The sequence below is a fragment of the Neomonachus schauinslandi genome, chromosome X, assembly GCF_002201575.2.
Source record: "Neomonachus schauinslandi chromosome X, ASM220157v2, whole genome shotgun sequence".
NCBI lineage: Eukaryota > Metazoa > Chordata > Mammalia > Carnivora > Phocidae > Neomonachus > Neomonachus schauinslandi.
Window position 1 is genome coordinate 112,258,891 of NC_058419.1, and position 9,971 is coordinate 112,268,861.

The following is a 9,971-nucleotide window of genomic DNA, read 5'->3' on the forward strand; positions in this document are numbered from 1 at the left end:
TCCTCTGGCTATTCGGGGTCTTTCCTGGTTCCATACAAATTTTAGGATTATTTGTTCCATGTCTCTGAAAAAAGTGGATGGTATTTTGATGAGGATTGCATTGAATGTGTAGATTGCTCTAGGTAGCATTGACATCTTCACAATATTTGTTCTTCCAATCCATGAGCATGGAACGTATTTCCATTTCTTAGTGTGTTCCTCAATTTCTTGCATGAGTATGTTATAGTTTTCGGAGTACAGATTCTTTGCCTCTTTGGTTAGATTTATTCCTAGGTATCTTATGGTTTTGGGTGCAATTGTAAATGGGATCAACTCCTTAATTTCTCTTTCTCCTGTCTTGTTGGTGGTGTGTAGGAATGCCACTGATTTCTGTGCACTGATTTTATATCCTGCCATGTTACTGAATTCCTGGATGAGTTCTAGCAGTGTTGGGGTGGAGTCTTTTGGGTTTTCCACATAAAGTATCATATCATCTGCAAAGAGTGAGAGTTTGACTTCTCCTTTGCCGATTCGGATGCCTTTGATTTCTTTTTGTTGTCTGATTGCTGTGGCTAGGACTTCTAGTACTATGTTGTATAGCAGTGGTGATAGTGGACATCCCTGCCGTGTTCCTGACCTTAGGGGGAAAGCTCTCAGTTTTTCCCCATTGAGAATGATATTTGCTGTGGGTTTTTCATAGATGGCTTTTATGATATTGAGGTATGTACCCTCTATCCCTATACTCTGTGGAGTTTTGATCGAGAAAGGATGCTGTACTTTGTCAAATGCTTTTTCTGCATCTATTGAGAGGATCATATGGTTCTTGTTCTTTCTTTTATTAATGTATTGTATCACATTGATTGATTTGTGGATGTTGAACCAACCTTGCAGCCCAGGGATAAATCCCACTTGGTCGTGGTGAATAATCCTTTTAATGTAATGTTGGATCCTATTGGCTAGTATTTTGGTGAGAATTTTTGCATCCATGTTCATCAGGGATATTGGTCTGTAATTCTCCTTTTTGATGGGGTCTTTGTCTGGTTTTGGGATCAAGGTAATGGTGGCCTCATAAAACGAGTTTGGAAGTTTTCCTTCCATTTCTATTTTTTGGAACAGTTTCAGAAGAATAGGTATTAATTCCTCTTTAAATGTTTGGTAGAATTCCCCTGGGAAGCCATCTGGCCCTGGGCTCTTGTTTCTTGGGAGATTTTTGATGACTGCTTCAATTTCCTTAGTGGTTATAGATCTGTTCAGGTTTTCTGTTTCTTCCTGGTTCAGTTTTGGTAGTTGATACATCTCTAGGAATGCATCCATTTCTTCCAGATTATCTAATTTGCTGGCATATAGTTGCTCATAATATGTTCTTATAATTGTTTGTATCTCTTTGGTGTTGGTTGTGATCTCTCCTCTTTCATTCATGATTTTGTTTATTTGGGTCAATTCTCTTTTCTTTTTGATAAGTCTGGACAGGGGTTTATCGATCTTGTTAATTCTTTCAAAGAACCAGCTCCTAGTTTCATTGATCTGTTCTACTGTTCTTTTGGTTTCGATTTCATTGATTTCTGCTCTGATCTTTATTATTTCTCTTCTCCTGCTGGGTTTAGGCTTTATTTGCTGTTCTTTCTCCAGCTCCGTTAGGTGTAGGGTTAGGTTGTGTATTTGAGACCTTTCTTGTTTCTTGAGAAAGGCTTGTATTGCTATATATTTTCCTCTTAGGACCGCCTTTGCTGCATCCCAAAGATTTTGAACAGTTGTGTTTTCATTTTCATTTGTTTCCATGAATTTTTAAATTCTTCTTTAATTTCCTGGTTGACCCATTCATTCTTTAGTAGGATGCTCTTTAGCCTCCATGCATTTGATTTCTTTCCGACTTTCCTCTTGTGATTGATTTCTAGTTTCAAAGCATTTTGGTCTGAAAATAGGCAGGGAGTGATCCCAATCTTTTGGTACCGGTTGAGACCTGATTTGTGACCTAGGATGTGATCTATTCTGGAGAATGTTCCATGGGCACTAGAGAAGAATGTGTATTCTGTTGCTTTGGGATGGAATGTTCTGAATATATCTGTGAAGTCCATTTGGCCCAGTGTGTCATTTAAAGTCTTTACTTCCTTATTGATCTTTTGCTTAGATGATCTGTCCATTTCAGTGAGGGGGGTGTTAGAGTCCCCCACTATTACTGTATTGTTGTCAATGTGTTTGTTTGCTTTTGTTATTAATTGACTTATATAATTGGCTGCTCCCATGTTAGGGGCATAGATATTTACAATTGTTAGATCTTCTTGTTGGATAGACCTTTTAAGTATGATGTAGTGTTCTTCCTCATCTCTTATTACAGTCTTTGGTTTAAAATCTAATTTGTCTGATATAAGGATTGCCACCCCAGCTTTCTTTTGGTGTCCATTAGCATGGTAAATGGTTTTCCACCCCCTCACTTTCAATCTGGGGGTGTCTTTGGTTCTAAAATGAGTCTCTTGCAGACAGCATATCGATGGGTCTTGTTTTTTTTATCCAATCTGACAGCCTCTGTCTTTTGATTGGGACATTTAGCCCATTTACATTCAGGGTAATTATTGAAAGGTATGAATTTAGTGCCATTGTATTGCCTGTAAGGTGACTGTTACTGTATATTGTCTGTGTTCCTTTCTGGTCGATGTTGCTTTTAGGCTCTCTCTTTGCCTAGAGTACCCCTTTCAATATTTCTTGTAGGGCTGGTTTCGTGTTTGCAAATTCCTTTAGTTTTTGTTTGTCCTGGAAGCTTTTTATCTCTCCTTCTATTTTTTTTTATTTTTTTTTTTAAAGATTTTATTTATTTATTTGAGAGAGAGAATGAGATAGAGAGCATGAGAGGGGGGAGGGTCAGAGAGAGAAGCAGACTCCCTGCTGAGCAGGGAGCCCGACGTGGGACTCGATCCCGGGACTCCAGGATCATGACCTGAGCCGAAGGCAGTTGCTTAACCAACTGAGCCACCCATGCGCCCCTCTCCTTCTATTTTCAATGACAGCCTAGCTGGCTATAGTATTCTTGGCTGCATATTTTTCTCATTTAGTGCTCTGATTATATCATGCCAGTCCTTTCTGGCCTGCCAGGTCTCTGTGTGTAGGTCTGTTGCCAGTCTAATGGTTCTACCATTGTAGGTTACAGATCTCTTCTCCTGAGATGCTTTCAGGATTTTCTCTTTGTCTCTGAAACTCGTAAGTTTTACTATTAGATGTCAGGGTGTTGACATATTTTTATTGATTCTGAGGGGGGGTTCTGTGCCTCCTGGATTTTGATGCCTGTTTCCGTCCCCAAATTAGGGAAGTTCTCTGCTATAATTTGCTCCCATATACCTTCTGCCCCTCTCTCTCTTTCTTCTTCTTCTGGGATCCCAATTATTCTAATGTTGTTTCATCTTATGATATCGCTTATCTCTTGAATTCTGCCCTCGTGATCCAGTAGCTGTTTATCTTTTTCTCAGCTTCTTTATTTTCCATCATTTGGTCTTCTATATCACTGATTCTCTCTTCTGCCTCATTTATCCTAGCAGTTAGAGCCTCCATTTTTGATTGCACCTCATTAATAGCCTTTTTGATTTCGACTTGGTTAGATTTTAGTTCTTTTACTTCTCCAGAAAGGGTTTCTCTAATAACTTCCATGCTTTTTTCAAACCCAGCTAGTATCTTTAAAATCATCATTCTGAACTCTAGTTCTGACATCGTACTAATGTCCGTATTAATTAGGTCCCTGGCAGTCGGTACTGCCTCTTGTTCTTTTTGTTGAGGTGATTTTTTCCATCTTGTCATTTTGTCAAGATGAATGAGAGAACAAAATGCTAACAGGATAACAACGACCCCAGAAAATATACACTAAACAAATGAGAAAAGACCTGAAACCGGGGGGAAAGAAAGGGAAAGAAAGAAAAAAGAAAAATATAAAACAAACAAAAACAAAACAAAACAAAAAAAACAGAATATGATCAAATATGATCAGGCTGGTGCATAGATCAGTGCCACACACTAGATCTTGGGCGTATTTTGGTTTGTTAGAAGAAAGTGCCTCCCAAAATTTTAAAGAAAGAAAAACTTATATATGTACAAAAATAAGGGTTACTGTGATGAAGGGATGGAATATGACTCTAAAGATGAAAAGTATAAAATATTTTATAAAAGGAATTGATAAGATAAGAAGTTGGTTGAAAAAAGAAAGAAGAGGATTAAAAAAAAAAAGGGAGAGAATGTGATCAGGTGGGAGAGTAGAACAAAGCCATACACTAGAGATTTAGGATATATTTTGATCTGTTAGAAGAAACTGTATCTCAAAATTTTAAAGAGAGAACAACTTATATATATATATATACCAAAAATAAGGGTAACTACTATGAAGGGATAGAATATGACTCTAAAAATGAAAAATAAAAAAGATTTTTTGAAAAAGGGATCGATAAGATGTTGGTCAAAAAAGGAAAAAAGAAAAATTCAAAAAAAAAAAAGAAAAGACAGTTAAAAAAATTACTTTGAAAGACTAAAGAATCATGGGAAAAAAGCCATGAATTCTATGTGCAGTATTCCCCTAGTGCTGGAGTTCTGCCGTTCTCATTGATTGGTAAACTTGGTCTTGGCTGGCTGTTCTCGCTGATCTCCTGGGGGAGGGGCCTGTTGCCGTGGTTCCTAAATGTCTCTGCCGGAGGCGGAATTGCCCCGCCCTTGCCCGGTCCAGGCTAAGTAATCTGCTGGGGTTTACTCTCAGGAGCTTTTGTTCCCTGCAAGCTTTCTGTCCAGCTTTGGAGGCCGAGAGTGAAAATGATGGCCTCCCAATCTCCGCCCTGGAGGAGCCAAGAACTCGGGGCCCTGCTCCTCAGTTTGCCCCCAGAGAAAAGCACTCCTGTCTCCCCGGGCCGCACTCCGTGCTCACCTGGCTTGTGACCGCGCGTTTCTATCTCTGGCACCCGACCCCGGGTGGAGTCTCCAAACCCAGCAGATCCCTGCGGTGCGCTCCCGCGCCGCTCCTCCCCGGGGAGGAAGATGAGTCTCCTCGGATCTGCCGCTTGTTGGGTCCCTGCTGGAGGAGCAGGGGCCCGACTGTGCCGCAGGTCACGGTTTATGGCAACCCCGAGCTGAGAGCCCAGGCCTCGGCTCTGTCTCTGCAGCCGGCTTCCCCGCTCCCATACCTGGGAGCTCTGCTGCCCTCAGGCACCCCCGGTCTTTCTGTGACCCCGAGGGTCCTGAGACCACACTGTCCCACAAGGGTTCCTCCCCCAGCTTAGCCACTGGAGCGACGTGCCTCAGCGGAGCCGCCTTCTAAAAGTTTCGATTTTGTGCTCTGCCGCTCTATCACTTGCCAGAGGTGGCTGACGGAGGCCCCCTCCCCCGCACGTCCTACCTTCCAGAAAGTGGTCGCTTTTCTGTTCAGAGAGTTGTTGCTCTTCTTTTCTTTGATCTCCTGTTGAGTTTGTAGGTGTTCAGAATGGTTTGATCCCTATCCAGCTGAATTCCTGGGACCAGACGAAATCCAGGTCTCCTACTCCTCCAACATCTTGCTCCGCCCCTCTATTTCTGCTTCATTCTTAAAAGATAGTTTCGCCTGATGAAAAAAATCACTGTTGAGATTTCTTATCTTGCAGCACTTAAAAATGTTTTACTGATCAAAATGTTGTTCAAACAGAATCCAGCACAGAAGTGAGTTCCGAGACAATGAGTTCCCCAAGTTTAATGAAAAATGACAGCAACCAAGATACTGATGCAGAATCTTTCTTTCTCGCTCCTGGTTTTGGTGAGTTTGAAATGATACATATTATAAGTAGCACTCTCTAATTTAGGTTCATCAACCTTCTTAATATGAATTCTTAGTGATAGTTTTTTCAAAATTAGATTTTTCATTTGGAGATATTTCAGAATCACATGTAGTGCGTGAAGTTAATACAGAGAGATCTGGTGTATCCTTAACCAAATTTCTCCCAAGGCTAATCTCTTGCAAAAATAGAGTAAAATATCACAACTAGGATTTTGACATTAATACAATCTACACATCTATTCGTATGTCCCCAGCTTTACTTGTATTCATTTGTATGTATGCGTGTGTGTTTAGTGCTCTGCACTTTTGTAACATGTTTGCTTTCAGCTATTCACCACTATAGTCATGATACAGAACTGTCCCTTACTTCCAGGAACCCCCTCATTGCCTGTTTATAACCATGTCATATGTCATTCCTTCCCTAGCTTCATCTCTAACCCATTCAAGGGCTAATGTGTTCTCTCCTTCTTTATAATTGTATACTATTTTATGGAAGAGTATATGAGAAATTGGTGTTAATTTTTGAAATGTTTGGTAAAAAATCTCTAGTAAAATCATCTGGGCCTATAGATTCCTTTTCCAAAGGCTTTTAATTGCAAATTTAATGTCTTTGATGGTTATAGGACTATTTAGATATCTATGTCATCTTGGTTGAGTTTTGGTCTATGTAATTTTGGTGGAATTGATTCAACTCTTCTAAGTTATCAAATTTATGAATGTAAAGTGGTTTGTTGTATTCCCTATTATCCTTTTGATGGCTGCTGGATAACTTGTTTCATTCCTGATATCGATGATTTGTGTCATCTCTTTTTCCTTCTGTAATTCTTGTTAGAGCTTTATTAGCTTTATTAATCTTTTTGAGGCACCAGCTTTTTGTTTCATTGATTTCCTGTTGTTGTCATATTTTCCGTTTCCTTGATTTCTGCTCTTTATTATTTCATTCTTTTTGCTTATTTGAGGTTTTACTCTTCTTTTCTTAGTTTTTGGTGTAGGAACTTAGATTATAGATTTAGAACTGTCCTCTTTTCTAATATAAGAATTTAGTGCTGTAGATTTCACTTTCAATACTGCCTTAGTTATATTTTGATGTGTTGTATTTTCATTAAGTCCTATGTATTTTATTACTTCTTTGGAAACTTTCTATTGTCTTTCTATTATTGATTTCTAATTTGATTCTATTATGGTCAGAAAATATACTCTGTATGATATCTTTTCTTTTAAATTTGTTGAGATTTTTTTCCTCTGGTCTAGGATGTGGTTTGTCTTGGTGAATCATCCACAGGCATTTGAACTTTGCACATAGTACCTGGCACGGAGGACACATTCGTTCCCTTGGCATTTGAAAAAATAGGTGTTCTGGTTTTGTTGGGTGGAATGTTCTATAATGAGAATCTTGTTGGTTGAGTGTGTTGTTCAGATCTTCTGTATCCTTGTTGATTTTTGGTCTGGTTGTTCCACCGGTTGCTGAGAGAGGGGGGATGTGAGATCCTCAACTTTAATTATGGATTTGATTATTTCTCCTTTCAGCTCTTTCAGTTTTTGCTTCATGTATTTTGAGAATTTGTCGTTTGGTATGTTGAGAATCATTGTCTTCCTCGGGGTTGATCTTTTCATTTTGATTTGTTTGTAGTAAATTTCTTTGCTCTGAAATCTACTTTATCTGATGTCAACACAGCTACTCTGCTTTTTTTTGGACTAATGTTTGCATGGTATATGCTTTCCCATCCTTTTACTTTCAATCTACCTATTTAATTGAGTTTGTAGAGTTTCTTGTAAACACCACATAGTTGATCTTTTTTTATCCACATTATCACTTGCTGCCATTTAATTGATATGGTTAGGTTAACTACATTTAAGATAATTATTGATATCATAGACCTAAGTCTACCATTTTATTATATTTCTTTTTGTTTCCTATTTTTCTCATTACTTTTTTTTAAGTTTAAATAATTAATTTTTTAAAGTAATCTCTACACCCAGTGTGGGGCTTGAACTCACAACCCCGAGACCAAGAGCTGCATGCCCTATTGACTGGGCCGGCCAGATGCCCCTCTCATTCTTTTTTTGTTTATCTTTTTTTGCCTTCCTGTGGGTTACCTGAACATTTTCTGGTGTTCCATCTTTATTTATGTTTTTGAATATATTGCTTTATTTAGGAATATATTGCTATATATAATTTTCCTGGTGGTTACTCTGGATGTTATTATTTATGTATGTGACTTACCACAGTCTACTGATACCAGCATTTTACCACTTGGAATGAAGTGTTGAAATTTTAATTCCACTTAGTTTCCTTTGCCCTCCTCACTTTTAACTTATTGTCTTGGATGTCAGATGGTGTTTTCATTTTCGTTTCAGTCATCATGTATGATTTATAAAACTCATGATTGTATTATATTCATCCATATTTCTGCCTCTTCTGTTCTTTATTTCTTTTTATTATTGAATGGTATTCTATGGTATTGGATTTACCATGGTTTGTTTAACCATTCACCTGTTGAAGGACATCTGGGTTGTTCATGGTTTTGGCTATTGTGAATAAAGCTAAGAACACTCATGTGCAGGCTTTTGTGTCATATCATGAGCTTTTATTTCTCTGGGATAAATGTCCAAGAGTGAAATTGCTGTGTCATGTGATAATTGAAGATTTAGTTTTATAAGAAACTGCCAAACTGTTTTCCAGTGTAGCTGTTCCATTTTATATTGAATGAATGATCAAGTTTCTCTTCATGCATACTTCTGCTATTTCTGTTGTTCTCTTTTCCTTCCTGATGCTCCAAGATTCTTTCTGTCATCATAACCTTTCTGTTTGATGATCTTCCTTTAGCCACTCTTTAAGAGTAGGTCTGCTAGTGACAAACACTTTTAGTTTTCTTTGAGAATGTGTTTGTTTCCCCTTCACACCTGAACTATAGTTTGCTGGGTAGTGAATTTGCAGTTGAGACTCCTTTTCTTTCAGCTCTTTTACCTATAGAAATATTGGTAAAAGCAGAAAACAGCGTGGAAAACGTCCCTGAAATAATGAATTACCCAGCTGTATTGGAAAAGGACAAGAGCCAAGGTTCTGTCTCATCATCTTTCTGCATGCCTTCCAGTTATGGTGAGTGTGAAATGACACATATTACAAGTAGCACCATTTAACCTATAGTCTTCACCATCCTTGATACAGGCTAATAGAAGCTTTTTGTTTCCTATTTTAAGGGTTGGTTTTAGGTTATCTTAATCATAATGGCTAATATTTATTGAGTGTTATGTACAAGGCACTGTGCTAATCAACTGACATGTCGCTTCTCTATTAACATTCAAATGACTCCATAAGTAGGTATTTTTTATTACTCCCATTCTCAAAGTCACAGAGCAGGTGAGTGGCAGTTCTGGAACTCTCGGTCCTCTCTGACTTAAAGCTCATGTTTTTTCACAGCCTCCTGTATTGCCTGCCAAGCCACAGTAGCAGAGAGGAGGGGACCCTAAGTTCCATGGTTTCTAAGAGCAAACCTGCCCAATATTTTATGGTTCCTTTGTGTCTCTACTTCTAAGTAGCTATTCTCTTATTAATAATCTAGCACAGGGCTCAGCAAACTTTTTCAGTAAAGGGCTAGATAGGAACTATTTTGGGCTCTGTGGGCCATCTGGTGTCTGTCACAACTACTCCGCTCTGCTGCTGTCGCATGAAAGCAGCCCCAGATGTAGGTAGATGGGTGGGTGTGGCTGTGTGCCAGGGTAACTCGCTTTACACAAACTGGTGTTGGGATTGGCCCGGGGACCGTAGTTTGCTGACTCCTGTCCTAGAGGAGAGACTTTTCTTTTAAATCATTTTGTTAGGCAAACTAGGAAAAAACCTTCAAGAATCGTGCTCTTTGTTACTAAACGGGCACTATGATATGCTGTTGTTAGAAGTAAATGCTGGTGAAAACTTTCTGAAGGGTAATTTGAATAAAAATCCGTAAAGGTATTTATGCCGGTTGACTCAGTAATCCCACTAATATCTGAAGATTTAATCAATAAAAAAGATTCGTATTTAAATTTTGGTACAGGAATGTTCTTTACAGAATCATGAAAAATTGGAAACAACCAAATAAGCAGCCATAGGGAGTTAGTTAAGTAACTCCCGGTATATCCATGGTGTATGAAACAGTAAAGCGTAATGGTTAAGAGCAGGGGCTCCCGAGTCAGACTGTCTGGGTTCAAATCCCAGCTCTGTGTCTTACTAACCATGTGATCT